Source organism: Oncorhynchus tshawytscha, linkage group LG07 (genome assembly GCF_018296145.1).
Source record: "Oncorhynchus tshawytscha isolate Ot180627B linkage group LG07, Otsh_v2.0, whole genome shotgun sequence".
NCBI lineage: Eukaryota > Metazoa > Chordata > Actinopteri > Salmoniformes > Salmonidae > Oncorhynchus > Oncorhynchus tshawytscha.
In genome coordinates, this window is record NC_056435.1 from 52,091,590 (window position 1) to 52,107,380 (window position 15,791).

The following is a 15,791-nucleotide window of genomic DNA, read 5'->3' on the forward strand; positions in this document are numbered from 1 at the left end:
CACGATTTGGAAATCCACACACCTGTCTATATAATGTCCTACAGTTAACAGTGCTTGTCAGAGGTCAAAGGAAGTGTCCTTACAGCTCCGAGAGAGGATAGTGTCGAGGCACAGATCTGGGAAAGGGTACCAAAACATTTCTGCAGCATTGAAGGTCCCCAAGGACACAGTGGCACCATTATTCTTAAATCGAAGAAGTTTGGAACCACCAAGACTCTTCCTAGAGCTGGCCACCCAGCCAAATTGAGCAATCGGGGCCTTGGTCAGGGAGGTGACCAAGAACCCGATGGGCACTCTGACAGAGCTCCAGAGTTCCTCTGTGAAATGGGAGAATCTTCGAGAAGGACAACCATCTCTGTAGCACTCCACCTATCCGGCCTTTACGGTAGATTGGCCAGATGGGAGTCACTCCTCAGTAAAAGGCACATGACAGCCCACTTGGAGTTTGCCAAAAGGCACCTAAAGGACTCAGATCATGAGAAACAAGATCATCTGGTCTAATGGCCTTAACGCCAAGCGTCAAGTTTGGAGGAAACCTGGCAACATCCCTATGGTGAAGCCTGGTGGTGGCAGCATTATGCTGTAGGGATGTTTTTCAGCTGCACGGAGTTGGAGACTAGTCAGGATCTAGGGAAAGATGAACAGAGCAAAGTACAGAGAGATCCTTGATGACAACCATCTCCAGAGTGCTCATAACCTCAGACTGGGGTCCTGCAAATGCATCCAACAAATTTGTAGAGTCACAAGCTTGGAATATGGGACCAAACATTAAACTTTTACACATTTTTTAAGTAAAAATATTACTTGTAAAACAATTGTATAAAATAATATCATTCCAAAAATGTTCTAAGGATTTTGAGCAAACAATTACAGCTCAGTATTTGAACTGTTTGCTTTATATCAACATCATTGCTCATCTTTATCAAGGGTGTCAATCATTTTGACCCCACTGTATATACAGTACCAGTCACACCTACTCATTCAAGGGTTTTTCTTTATTGGAAAATGTTTTTACATTGTACAATAATAGTGAAGACATCAAACTATGAAATAACACATATGGAATCATGTAGTAACTAAAAAAGTGTTAAATAAATCAAAATATATGTTATATTTGAGATTCTTCAAAGAGATTCTTCTTCTTTAGCCACCCTTTGCCTTGATGACAGCTTTGCACATGCTTGGCATTCTCTCAACCAGCTTTATGAGGTAGTCACCTGGAATGCATTTCAATTAACAGGTGTGCCTTGTTAAAAGTTCATTTGTGGGATTTATTTCCTTCTTAATGCGTTTGAGCCAATCAGTTGTGTTGTGACCAAGGTGGAGTGGTATACAGAAGATAGACATATTTGGTAAAAGACCAAGTCCATATTATGGCAAGAACAGCTCACATAAGCAAAGAGAAAAAAACAGTCCAACATTACTTTAAGACATCAGTCAATCCAGAAAATTTCAAGAACTTTCAAAGTTTCTTCAAGTGCAATTGCTAAAACCATCAAGCACTATGATGAAACTGCTCTCACGAGGACCACCACAGGAAAGGAAGACCCAGAGTTACCTCTGCTGCAGAGGATAAGTTCATTAGAGTTAACTGCACCTCAGATTGCAGCACAAATAAATGCTTCACAGAGTTCAAGTAAACATCTCAACATCAACTGTTCAAAAGAGACTATGTGAATCAGGTCTTCATGGTCGAATTGCTGCAAATAAACCACTACTAAAGGACACCAATAAGAAGAAGATACTTGCTGGGCCAAGAAACACGAGCAATGGACATTAGACTGGTGGAAATCTGTCCTTTGGTCTGATGAGTCCAAATTTGAGATTTTTTGTTCCAACCTCCGTGTCTTTGTGAGATGCAGAGGAGGTGAACGGATGATCTCTGCAGCAACTTTAAATGCTAATAAATGCTACTCAAGATGCATCAATTAGCAAATATTATTTCATCTTCCTGCTTTCCTTCTCCAAGAGAAAAGTATGTGTACTGAGAAGGTGATCTGAAAATACTAAGAAGGAAAACCAAGTGGATATTGCTCAAGTTTGATATTGATATTCAAGTTGTGTAATACCAAAAAGTAAACAAACATATGAATCATCCTTACATCATGCCACCTATTTTACAGTCTATAGAAGTATTCATTATTCTGATTTTGTATCTTGTGTCTGTCATTAACACACAATGATACTGAACTTGCCACTGATATTTATGTGGTTTTTAAATACTTATCAATGTAGTCAAGTGATTGTGGCCATTGCTGAACATAAATGGATAATCTAATAAATGTTACTATGTGAAATATGTTTTTATAGCTGACATCAATTTTTAATTATTGATTAAGAGCTCTGTTCTCAAATAGAATGCGGTATTGGAAGTATACATGGCAACCTAGTCACAATGGAAATTAAGCCTCTCAAACTGTGGGATCAATTTCACTGAGTATTTATAGAATAGGTCACTTGTGATATACCGTTTCTTAATGTTGTGAAAATGCTGTTCTGTGAAGGATTTCAGTTACTGGAGTTCAGACATTGTTTTGGTCTTATGTTGAAGCTAATCTCCCCTAATGCACCTTGGCACTGCAGAGGAGCCCAGTTTAACTGTGGAGAAGCTCTCACATGTCACCGGCATACTGTTCCAGAATCCTTGCAAGTCTTTCATGTGACTAACAAGCAAAGTTGGGCCTAGACAGTTGTCAGTCTGTGGACTTGATAGAATGTTGATAACACATGACAGTGGAAACAAGCGTATCTCCTTGAAAAGTACATTTAAAGGACTGCAGAATTTTAAAAAATACACAGTACCAGTCAAAAGTTCGGACACACCTACTCATTCAAGTGTTTTTCTTTATTTTTACTATTTTCTACAATAACACATATGGAATCATTTAGTAACCAAAAATGTGTTAAACAAATCAAAATATATTTTAGATTTTAGATTCTTCAAAGTAGGCACCATTTGCCTTGATGACAGCTTTGTTCTCTTGGCATTCTCTCAGCCAACTTCATGAGATTGTCACCTGGAATGCTTTTCCAGCAGTCTTGAAGGAGTTTCCACATATGCTGAGCACTTTTGATGTAGTTTCATAGCCTTACCACTGATCAAGTAACATTCAAATCCTGTTGCTACAGGATTATTTTGCTACGACAATACTGGTCAAAGTAAGATCCTTTACACCTGTAACTGCAAAAAAGAAAATTGCCGCTGATTTATGCCTCTGTAAGTCAATCAACCACTCCACAGATTTGAACCTCTGTTCTTCATCTGTACAATACTTGGCAAGATGTGAAATCAACCTCACCATAATGATGTTTCTGGTAGTTAAAACCTCTTGGTACTACCCATCCCGGATCCGGGAGCGTTGTCATCAACTGACACTAATTAGCATAACGCAACGGACATAAATATTACTAGAAAATATTCCTAATCATGAAATCACAAGTTAAATATATTGAAACACAGCTTAGCCTTTTGTTAATCACCCTGTCATCTCAGATTTTGAAAATATGCTTTACAGCCAAAGCAAGATAAGCATTTGTGTAAGTTTATCGATAGCCTAGCATAGCATTATGCCTAGCTAGCAGCAGGCAACCTGGTCATGGAAATCAGAAAAGCAATCAAATTAAATCGTTTACCTTTGATGAGCTTCAGATGTTTTCACTCACGAGACTCCCAGTTAGATAGCAAATGTTCCTTTTTTCCAAAAATGATTATTTTTGTAGCCGAAATAGCTCAGTTTGTTCTTCACGTTTGACTGAGAAATCGACCGGAAATTGCGGTCACGACAACGCCGAAATATTCCAAATTAGTTCCATAATATCGACAGAAACATGGCAAACGTTGTTTATAATCAATCCTCAAGGTGTTTTTCAAATATCTATTCAATAATATATCAACCGGGACAGATGGCTTCTTAGTAGGAAAGAGAGAAACAATGGCCACATTTGTCCTTTACGCACAAAACACTCGGAGAGACTTCAGCTGACCACTGACGCAATGTTGACGTTCAGGCTCATTTTTCAAATTAAAAACCCTGAAACTATGTATTATGACACTAGACACATTAGGGAAGCCATAGAAAAAGGAATCTGGTTGATATCTCATTCACTGCTCAATGGGGACGCATAGAAACGCAGAGGTTTCTAAATAAGAGTCACTTCCTGATTGGATTTTTCTCAGGCTTTCGCCTGCAATATCAGTTCTGTTATACTCACAGACAATATTTTTCAGTTTTGGAAACTTTAGAGTGTTTTCTATCCTAAGCTGTCAATTATATGCATATTCTAGCATCTTGTCCTGACAAAATAGCCCGTTTACTTTGGGAACGTTATTTTTCCAAAAATGAAAATAGTGCCCCCTAGATTCAATAAGTTTTAACCAGCATCAGAAGAAGTACAGATTTAGGTTTGTAATGACCTACTTTGTTCTACTTCGCCTCTGTAAATCAATCACCCACTTCACAGATTTGGCCCTGGGTTTTGAACTGAAACTACAAGGCAACCTTGCAGGCTGGCCATTTCCTCAAGTGTTTGTTCCCTATATGAAGTAAGGAGTGCCTCGAATGATATGTTGTGAATTAGCTCTCATTCTTTCCTTGTGGAAAGATGATATTGAACAGGCCAAGATAGAGGGCATTAAGACATTTCTGAGAAGTTTACACATCATAAAATAGGTAATATATTCAATACAAATCCAATACGTGATCTCTTACCCTCCCCTGTGTTCTTATTAGGATGGAATATATATATATAGCTGCCTACTCAGCAATGCTCTCACAGCCTAGTTTTTTGTTACCAAGTGTGACAAAGCCTTATTTTGTGTCAACTTTTGATATAAAACTGTCTTGCTCTCTTCAGTCATGATTTAGCCCCTCGTTGGAAATGCGTGTGTAAGTGTAAGTCAAAGTGTAAGTCAGAGTGTAAGTCAAAGTTCTGCCATTTTTCGGTTAAAAAAATATGTCAAACCCATGTTGGTTTTTATGTTGTACCTCTTCCATTTTAACATTTTGTGTCAAGTAGATGTATATGATAACCATCAGTTTAAGATTTGCAGGTAGCTTACTCTCTTTTACAATACTGGTTTGTGGTAAGTAAATGGTAAATGGATTTACGTGCTGGACCGATTTTGTCCTGTGAATTAAGTGACAAATTAGAAGAACAGAGCATGTCTTTGCTCACTTAGTACAGTAGGACTAACAATTGACAAATGCTTGCATGACTAATTTGTAAAACACCTCTTTTTCTTTTTTACATGGCCGAGATATTAACATGACACTCTTCATAGAACAATAGGACTAAGTTAGCTAAATTTGTTATTTTCAGAAAGACTTTACCTCTTTTGTGTATCTGTGTTTACCTTCATACAGGCATGCATACAGTACCAAGCTAATAGAATAGTGTGGAGTGGAAGATGAGGCTGCAATGTCATTTGTGGTACGAGGCTCTATCACTGTCTTTCTTAACAACAAAGCAACTGCTTAAAACATTAAAGGGGTTGGAGTCTCATGAAATACTAACAGAAATGTCATAAGATTGCTAACAGCAATCTGGTTGTGATATAATGGTTGCCATTTATTGACTTGCAGAACCATAAATCTGCATTTTAGACTTTCATTTCCCTTTTATCTGGATGTAGTACTGCTGTGTGAACAACATCTTAATATCCCCATTTAAGTTGCATTTTCACAGCTTTATTCTAAATGCATGAACATTGATCTTTCATGTAGTTTTCACCATCAGATCGGTGCAATAGCCACTTCAGTTAACTTAATTTGAGGATATTCTGCTGAATGATGTGTTGATTAACAGAGGCCAGTAAATAAAGTGGGCAGTAATTGTCTTATGAGGTTTTAGAGAACTGACACCCCCAGACAAATGGATAGATGTATGATACTGACAGCCTATTCATGGGAAAACAAAGGAATACCAGTTTTATCAAAGGACTGATATGGACACAATAATGGCATAGCTCAGCTACATGCTGAAAGAGACACCAGGTGGTCTGTTTAGATGCTGTTATAATTCAAATGCAAACATGGATGACTGAGAAAAACAAATTGATACAATTTAAGGCCAAACAATAATGCAGGCACTCGTGATGGGGATGTGAGCATGTGGGGCTGATGAGATGTAGTCATTGTGTGCGTCTATAAGTTGTTGTTGTTGTTATGTAAATGTTTCTATATGGAGTAAAAAATTCAATAATAATAATTCAAATGCAAGTGGAGCTACATTATAATAAGTCAAATACTCTACAGCAAAACAAAAATAGCTACAGTTTTATCCATTACATTTGAATGCAGCAGCTGAAACAGTGATAATGCCCTGACTAATGTAGCCGTTTATGGCGGCAGGTAGCCAAGCGGCTTAGAGCGTTGGACCAGTAACCGAAAGGTCACTGGCTCAACCCCCTGAGCCAACTAGGTGAACAAATCTGTTGATGTGCCCTTGAGCAAGGCACTTAACCCTAATCACTCTGGATAAAGAGTGTCTGCTAAGTGACCAAAACACTACATCATCTGTCATTTGATAGTGGTTTAATCAGTAATGACACAATACATTTCACAGGTAAATTATGAAAACAATTGATAGGGTTTTGCAGATTAATTTTTACTTCATGAGAACATTTCACCAAAAATCATATTGTATGACCTTTTGATACTTTGTCTCATCTGGACTTTGTCTCTCACTCTTCAGCCGCATTCCCCTGGAAAATAATATATATATTTAATTGTCTCTTATCCTTTACCATAATGGGATTTTGAGAAATGTTATATTAACCATTCGCTCTATATGGCAATGTATTATCTATCTTCTCCTGAAAATCTATTATGGAACTGGCACAATGAGATTAAGCAAGAAATGCATTGTTTTGTGTGATTCGATTTTTTAGTCATGATTTCTTAAAAATGGCATTCAAATGAATTGTACCTTGCTGCCAATTTCACTCTAAGTCCTGGCTGATCCTGGCTCTAAGCTTGTTGACCTGGGACTCGGAGACGTCAGCACGCTCCTGAGCTTCCTCCAGCTCATGCTGCACCTTCCTGAACCTGGTCAGGTGAGTGTTGGCCTGCTCCTCCTGTTTGGATCACAAAAATACAACAATTATACTGCATGTTTGGAGAAAACATGCAGAAGTTCAAATGTCTTATAAATTGTTTACGTTATCATCCTCATCTTATGAATAAAGAAGGATCATACCAAAAGTACAACAGAAACAGACTACAAGGTAGAGGGTCGAAGTAAACTTGATTCTTGTACTGTATGTTTGCCTTTATTCAGGTTTCTTATAATTTGGTTTGTGTTACCTATCCCATTTTGTATTCTACTTATTTTTTACTTCAAGTTGCACCTTAGATAAGATTATTAAAAACATATTTTCCCATAACCATCATTTTTTACCAGGCCTATATACAGTACTGAGCAGACGCTGTAATCCAAAGGAGTTTACAGTCACTTGTGCATAGATTTTACATATGAGTGGCCCCAGCAGGTTAAAACCCATGACCCTTTGCTTTGCAAGCGCCATGCTCTACAAACTGAGCCACACATGTAACGGTTTTCTAGGTGTGAAGGAGAGTCGGACCAAAATGCAGCGTGTAGATTGCGATCCATGTTTAAATAAAACAAACGTAACACGAATACACACAAAACACTACAAAACAATAAACGTAACGAAAACCGAAACAGCCTATACTTGTGTCAACTAACACAGCGACAGGAACAAAGGCACTAAGGACAATCACCCACGACAAACTCAAAGAATATGGCTGCCTAAATATGGTTCCCAATCAGAGACAACGATAAACACCTGCCTCTGATTGAGAACCACTCCAGACAGCCATAGACTTTGCTAGATAACCCCACTAGCTACAATCCCAATACACACACACCAAAAACCCCAAGACAAAACACACCACAATACAAAAACCCCATGCCACACCCTGGCCTGACCCAATACATGAGGAAAAACACAAAATACTTACACCAGGGCGTGACAGAACCCCCCTAAGGTGCGGACTCCCGAACGCACCTCAAAACAATAGGGAGGGTCCAGGTGGGCGTCTGTCCATGGTGGCGGCTCCGGCGCGGGACGTGGAACCCACTCAGTTAATGTCTTAGTCCCCTCTCCTCGCGTCCCTGGATAGTCCACCCTCGCCGCCGACCATGGCCTAGTAGTCCTCACCCAGAAACCCACTGGACTGAGTAGCAGATCAGGACTGAGGGGAAGCTCGGGAGTGAGGGGAAGCTCGGGAGTGAGGGGAAGCTCAGGCAGGTAGGTAGATCTACCAGATCCTGGCCTCCTGGCCGACCCTGGCGGACCCTGGCCGACCCTGGCGGATCCTGGCCGACCCTGGCGGATCCTGGCGGATCCTGGCCGACCCTGGCGGATCCTGGCGGATCCTGGCCGACCCTGGCGGATCCTGGCCGACCGGCGGACCCTGGCGGACCCTGGCCGACCCTGGCGGACCCTGGCCGACCCTGGCCGACCCTGGCGGACCCTGGCCGACCCTGGCGGACCCTGGCCGACCCTGGCGGACCCTGGCCGACCCTGGCGGACCCTGGCGGACCCTGGCCGACCCTGGCGGACCCTGGCGGACCCTGGCCGACCCTGGCGGACCCTGGCGGATCCTGGCCGACCCTGGCCGACCCTGGCGGATCCTGGCGGACCCTGGCCGACCCTGGCGGATCCTGGCGGACCCTGGCCGACCCTGGCGGACCCTGGCGGATCCTGGCCGACCCTGGCGGACCCTGGCGGATCCTGGCCGACCCTGGCGGACCCTGGCCGACCCTGGCGGACCCTGGCGGATCCTGGCCGACCCTGGCGGATCCTGGCGGATCCTGGCGGATCCTGGCCGACTGGCGGATCCTGGCGGATCCTGGCCGACCGGCGGATCCTGGCGGATCCTGGCCGACTGGCGGATCCTGGCGGATCCTGGCCGACCCTGGCGGATCCTGGCCGACTGGCCGACCCTGGCGGATCCTGGCCGACTGGCGGATCCTGGCGGATCCTGGCCGACTGGCGGACCCTGGCGGATCCTGGCCGACTGGCGGATCCTGGCGGATCCTGGCCGACTGGCGGATCCTGGCGGATCCTGGCCGACTGGCGGATCCTGGCGGATCCTGGCCGACTGGCGGATCCTGGCGGATCCTGGCCGACTGGCGGATCCTGGCCGACTGGCGGATCCTGGCGGACCCTGGCCGACTGGCGGATCCTGGCCGACTGGCGGATCCTGGCCGACCCTGGCCGATCCTGGCGGATCCTGGCCGACTGGCCGATCCTGGCGGACCCTGGCGGATCCTGGCCGACTGGCGGATCCTGGCCGACTGGCGGATCCTGGCCGACTGGCGGATCCTGGCGGATCCTGGCGGATCCTGGCGGATCCTGGCGGATCCTGGCGGATCCTGGCGGATCCTGGCGGATCCTGGCCGACTGGCGGATCCTGGCGGATCCTGGCGGATCCTGGCGGATCCTGGCCGACCGGCGGATCCTGGCGGATCCTGGCCGACCGGCGGATCCTGGCGGATCCTGGCCGACCGGCGGATCCTGGCCGACCGGCGGATCCTGGCGGATCCTGGCCGACTGGCGGATCCTGGCCGACTGGCGGACCCTGGCGGATCCTGGCCGACTGGCGGACCCTGACCGACTGGCGGATCCTGGCGGATCCTGGCCGACTGGCGGATCCTGGCGGATCCTGGCCGACTGGCGGATCCTGGCGGATCCTGGCCGACTGGCGGATCCTGGCGGATCCTGGCCGACTGGCAGATCTGGAAGAGTCTGGTTGACTGGCAGATCTGGAAGAGTCTGGTTGACTGGCAGATCTGGAAGAGTCTGGTTGACTGGAAGAGTCTGGTTGACTGGAAGAGTCTGGTTGACTGGCAGATCTGGAAGAGTCTGGTTGACTGGCAGATCTGGAAGAGTCTGGTTGACTGGCAGATCTGGAAGAGTGGCTGACTGGCAGATCTGGAAGAGTCTGGCAGATCTGGAAGAGTCTGGCTGACTGGCGGATCCTGGCAGACTGAAAGATCTGGCTGCTCCATGCTGACTGGCGGCTCCACGCTGACTGGCGGCTCTGGCTGCTCCATGTAGGCTGACAGCTCTGGCGGCTTCTTACAGACTGGCAGCTCTGGCGGCTCCGTGCAGACTGGCAGCTCCTTGCAGACTGGCAGCTCCTTAGACTGGCAGCTTCATGCAGACTGACAGCTCTGGCTGCTCCATGCAGACTGGCAGCTCCTTGCAGACTGGCAGCTCCTTAGACTGGCAGCTTCATGCAGACTGACAGCTCTGGCTGCTCCATGCAGACTGACAGCTCCTTGCAGACTGACAGCTCTGGCTGCTCCATGCAGACTGCAGTTCTGGCTGCTACAGACTGGCAGCTCTGGCGGCTCCTTACAGACTGGCAGCTCCGTGCAGACTGGCAGCTCCGTGCAGACTGGCAGCTCCGTGCAGACTGGCAGCTCCGTGCAGACTGGCAGCTCCGTGCAGACTGGCAGCTCTGGCTCTCCATGCAGACTGACAGCTCTGACTTCTCCATGCAGACTGACAGCTCTGACTGCTCCTTGCAGACTGACAGCTTCGTGCAGACTGGCAGCTCCTTGCAGACTGGCAGCTCCGTGCAGACTGACAGCTCCGTGCAGACTGACAGCTCCTTGCAGACTGACAGCTCCTTGCAGACTGACAGCTCTGGCTGCTCCATGCAGGCTGGCAGCTCTGGCTGCTCCATGCAGGCTGGCAGCTCTGGCTGCTCCATGCAGGCTGGCAGCTCTGGCTGCTCCATGCAGGCTGGCAGCTCTGGCAGCGCTGAACAGACGGGAGACTCCGGCAGCGCAGGAGAGGAGAAAGGCTCCGGCAGCGCTGAGAGGCGAGGCGCACTGTAGGCCTGATGCGTGGTGCTGGTGGTACTGAACCGAGAACACGCACAGGAAGCCTGGTGCGGGGAGCTGTTACCGGAGGGCTGGAGTGTGGAGGTGGCACAGGATGGGCTAGACCGTGAAGGCGTACTGGAGATCTTGAGAGCAGTGCTGGCACAGGACGTGCAAGGCTAGGGATGTGCACAGGAGGCCTGGTGCGTGAGGCTGGCACCAACTTCACCAGCCGACTAACACGCACCTCAGGACGAGTATGGAGTGCTAACCCAGGTGCCATCAAATCCCCGACACGTTCCGTCGGGCGAATTCCATGCAAAAAGCACCAACACAGCAACTCCCTCATTTCTCTCTCCTCCAATTTCCCCATTAACTCCTTCACAGTCTCTGTTTCGCTCACCTCAAACACCGGCTCTGATTCTGGTCTCCTCCTTGGCTCCTCACGATCAACAGGGAGAGTTGGCTCAGGTCTGACTCCTGACTCTGCCACACTCTGAAAATGTATTCTAACAACATCTAAAGAGAAAGAACAATCCATTTGGGACTCCATTTGGGAATAAAGTTTATAACGTGAATGCTCCCTGGACATTCCTCAGCTGTTTCTGAGCTTCAGCAGCCTGACGGTTGGCATGGCTCAGCTGAATCTCCATCTCATTGAGGTCTCCCTCCATCTTTCTCTTTACTCTCATAGCATCATTCCGACCCCTGATCTCAGAGTCCAGAGTGCTCTGCATGGAGTCCATCACCCTCTGGCTGTTCCTCTTGATCTGCTCTATCTCCTCATCCTTCTCCGTCAGCTTCCTGTCAACTTCCCCTTTGATCTGGTTGAGCTCCAGCTGTATACGAAGAATCTTGGATTCCTCATGTGCCAGTGTGCCCTATAGAATTGAACAATAACCAAACCATTAAATAATGTAGTGATGTAGGAATGACATGTATATTATCATGATCACTTTGTTGAGATAAAAACTATTGTGGTGTACACCTCTGCTTCTTCTAGTGCAGCCGGGATTTCTGCCTTCTCATTCTCCAGTCTTCTTTGCCTTATCCAGTTTATGGATGCTCTTGGCCAGAGTGTTGACTTTGTCTTCCTCTGCCTGGAGATCATTAAGGACCTGCTGGTGTCCCTCTTTGAGGTCTTTCTTCTCCTTGGTTAACTTGATAATGCACTCATCTTGAGAAGACATCTCCTCTGTCAGGTTTTCAACCTAAATCGAATTATTTCATATAAACTCATCAATGCTTTGTCTTTTACATTTAAAATTAATACACAACTTCACAACCTCGTCATAAAAGGTAAACCTTATTTTCAGTGGCATGTTTCTCTTTCTCCACTTTGGCCAAGGTGAGCTCCAAGTCATCAATGTCTTTCTTTAGCTCAGAGCACTCATCCTCCAATTTTCTCTTTTTGGCAGTCAGCTCAGCATTGATCTCCTCCTCATCCTCCAACCTCTCAGTAATCTCTTTGAGTTTGGCTTCAATCTGGATCTTACTCTTGATGAGTCCCTCACATCTTTCCTCAGCATCAGAGAGAGTATTCTCTTCCTACAGCAGATAAAATATAAATTAAACAACACTGAAAATCAAAGGCAAATTAAATGACATCAAAAATAATTGTATTAAACAAGCAATTTGTTAACTTACAGATGCAATCTGTAGCTGCAGGTCATTATTTTTCCTGCAGCAGAGAAACCATTTTCTCCTCTAGTCCTTTTATCTTGGCCAAGGCCTTTGCCAGATCCTCCTTAATTTTCTCAAAGTTTTCCTTCATTGCGACCATCTCTTTTTCAGCTTCTGCTGATTTTAAAAGAGGCTTGATCTTGAAGTACAGCTTCATCCATGGCCAGTGATTTACGTTCATAAATGAGCGGATGTTGTATTGAATGGAGTAAATTGCCTCTCTGTTAATAATAATCATTTAAAAAAATAGTTTTGGGGGGATTCTCTTCACTGGCTCAATATAACATACTCTATAACAGCGTTTCTGAATGATGGTCCTGGGGACCCAAAGGGGTGCACATTTTGTTTTTTGCCCTAGCACTACACACCTGAATCCATTAATTAACTCATCATCAAACATTTGATAAGTGGAATCAGGTGTGTAGTACTAGGGCAAACGCTAAAATGTGCACCACTTTGAGTTCCCAGGACCAGGGTTAAAAGACACTGCTCTGTAAAGTAGTGTAGCTACCGTCTCGCCATCATCTTGACAAACTCTTTCCTCATGATATAACCTCTGCAGAGAGCCTGAGTCATGGTCACCAGAGTAACCAGTTTCTCATCTCGCATCTCCTCCAGAGTACCCAGAAGACCAGCTTTGAAGAACACCTATAGGAATATTGATCTTTATTATATTTATAGAAAATACAGAGCTACAATTTTTTTCAATTGAGCTCAATGTTTGTGGTTTTTGTGGGAAAAGTGATACTGCAGTCCATTGCTCTACCTTAGTGTGCCCAAACTTGTACGGACTCTTGTCCACATCTCTTGATCCCAGGAGCTTCTCTGAAGGGATGACACTTGCATTCAATACTTTGTATCTGACATGATCTGACATGATGACTAAGGGGATATAAAAAAATATATACAATAGGAAATACATTAGTATGTGATGTGATCATGCCTGTGAAAGAAGAAGAATTGAAATGACTGGACAACTTACAGAATATCCATATCTACTAATGCATATATTAGCAACTGGGCCTGAGTAACAGGCAGTTTACTCTGGGCACCTTATTCATCCAAGCTACTGAATACTGCACCCAGCCATAAGAAGTTTTAACAAAGTTAACCATTTCCACTGTCATACCTAAAATGTATTTCAATCTGTCAGGCATCCCCTTGGCAGCAAGAGCCTCTCGGTGGATGCTGCACTGTACCCAAGTGGTGTTGGGAGCAACTGCTTGCATGCGCGTTACCACTCCACTATGCCTCCTTGTCATGACTTTTGCACCATCAGTATAGCTACCAACACATGTTGACCACCAAAGTCCATTTGATGTCACAAAGCTGTCCAGTACTTTTCAAATATCATGTTGTCCTGGTTTTCAGTGGTTTGCAGAAGAGGATGTGTTCCTTAATTGACCCCCCATAAACGTAACGGACATACTGTACATCAGGAGCTGTGCCAGGCCCACCACATCTGTTTACTTATCCGGCTGTAACGCATATAATTCACTGGCTTGTATGCAAAGCAGTAATTGTTTCAAAATATATCCTGCCATGTCACTGATGTGTCGTGAAACAGTGTTGTTTGATGAAGACATTGTCCATATAGTTTTTTTTGCCTTCTCCAACATTGTCCCAACCATATCCGCAGCAGTAGGAAGAATGAAGTCCTCCACAATAGTATGGGGCTTGTCTGTCCTAGGTAGCTCACCATATAAGACGCTTCTAGCCCCTTCTTATTAATGGTATCTGTTGCTTTTATACATGTCTTACTACTGGAAAGCTGTCTTTATTCTCACTCAAAAAACTACCGTGGCATATTTTTCAAATTGTCATGTTTCGTTTCTAAATGTCTGCTTATGAGTGAAGGTTTCCCGCGAGAGAGTAACGGTTAATGTGATTGGATGTTAATTATTTGACTAGGCTACCTGTATTTGACATTGTGTCGTTATTTCGCTGAACACTAGATGGTTTCTGTGATAAAATGCGTCTCGGTGAGAGGTGTAGGAGTCAGGCGCAGGAGAGCAGGGACGTCTGAGAAGCGTGTTTAATAATATAGTCCACCAATACAAAACGACACAGACAAAAATCCCAAAACTACGCTCTCGAATACTCAGAAATTCGTGCAAACGCACGGAGGAACAAACACAGTTCCGACACTTTACATACACGTGCGTAATCGTGAAAACCAACAAACATCAAATACAATCGAGCGCAATACACACAAGTCTTATCCTGCACGAATTAAGGCTGGTAACCGGTGCCCTATATACACACAGAAATAAACGCAATTGAAACCAGGTGTGAAAAGGAACACAGACAAAACAACTAGAAAAGGAAAAAGGGATCGGTAGCGGCTAGTAAGCCGGCGACGCCGAGCGCCGAGCGCCGCCTGAACAGGGAGAGGAGTTACCGTCGGTAGAAGTCGTGACAGGTTTCATTTTATTTTTGACATTGAAATGAGGCTACTCAGGGGAGAAAAAAAACCTCACCCAAACATATAGCCCTGTTGAAGAATATAAATGTACTGTTTGAAAATGTGGGAAAAAAATGTAAATCACATTTTTATTTGGCATACCCCCGACGGCATTGCGAGTAACCCATACCCCAGTTTGGGAATAACTGGCCTAATGCACTGAGCCTCACTGTAATGTAAGTGTGACTTTTCAGCATCCAGCTGTAGAACACCCTATGCTCAAACTCCCTGATGGCTGCACAGTTACCTTCACATTTTGGGTTGGAATGTATGTGAATGAATGTTTCTATTGGTACTTTTGTTTTCAAAACTGTGCAGTTGAATCTGTACATAAACAGTAACTACATGTTGTAACTACTGCTGATCTTCCCTGCAATGTGAAGTAGTGTAAGCCCACAGCTGCAGCCAATGAGAGAGAGAGAGAGAGAGAGAGAGAGAGAGAGAGAGAGAGAGAGAGAATTTAAGCATCTGTGTGCAAGCAAGTGTCTGTGTAGGCCTATGTGCATTTGGAGCTGGAGCTGATGTGGTAGTGAGGGCGAGAGTATGACACAAACTACCACATGTGCTAAGATGAGGAATAAATTTGTGGTGTAGAAGACTGTCAGCATCAAGACCCAGTGACGGTGAGTAGCATAATAACCACAGTCTGACAGGCATGTCTGTTATCATCATGTCTAAATATAGCATGACAGCAATTGTGCAGAGAGAGTCCAAATAGTGTATATTCAACTTTGCAGTATGACCATTGGTGAGTACAGAGTATACTAGGGGTGTAAGGTACACA

At 45.0% G+C, this 15,791-nt stretch overlaps 1 pseudogene; it reads right to left on the reverse strand.

Moving 5' to 3' along the window:
* Window positions 1–11,310: 11,310 nt before the first annotated feature.
* Window positions 11,311–13,420, reverse strand: LOC112255509 (annotated as a pseudogene).
* Between the last annotated feature and the right edge of the window lie 2,371 nt (window positions 13,421–15,791).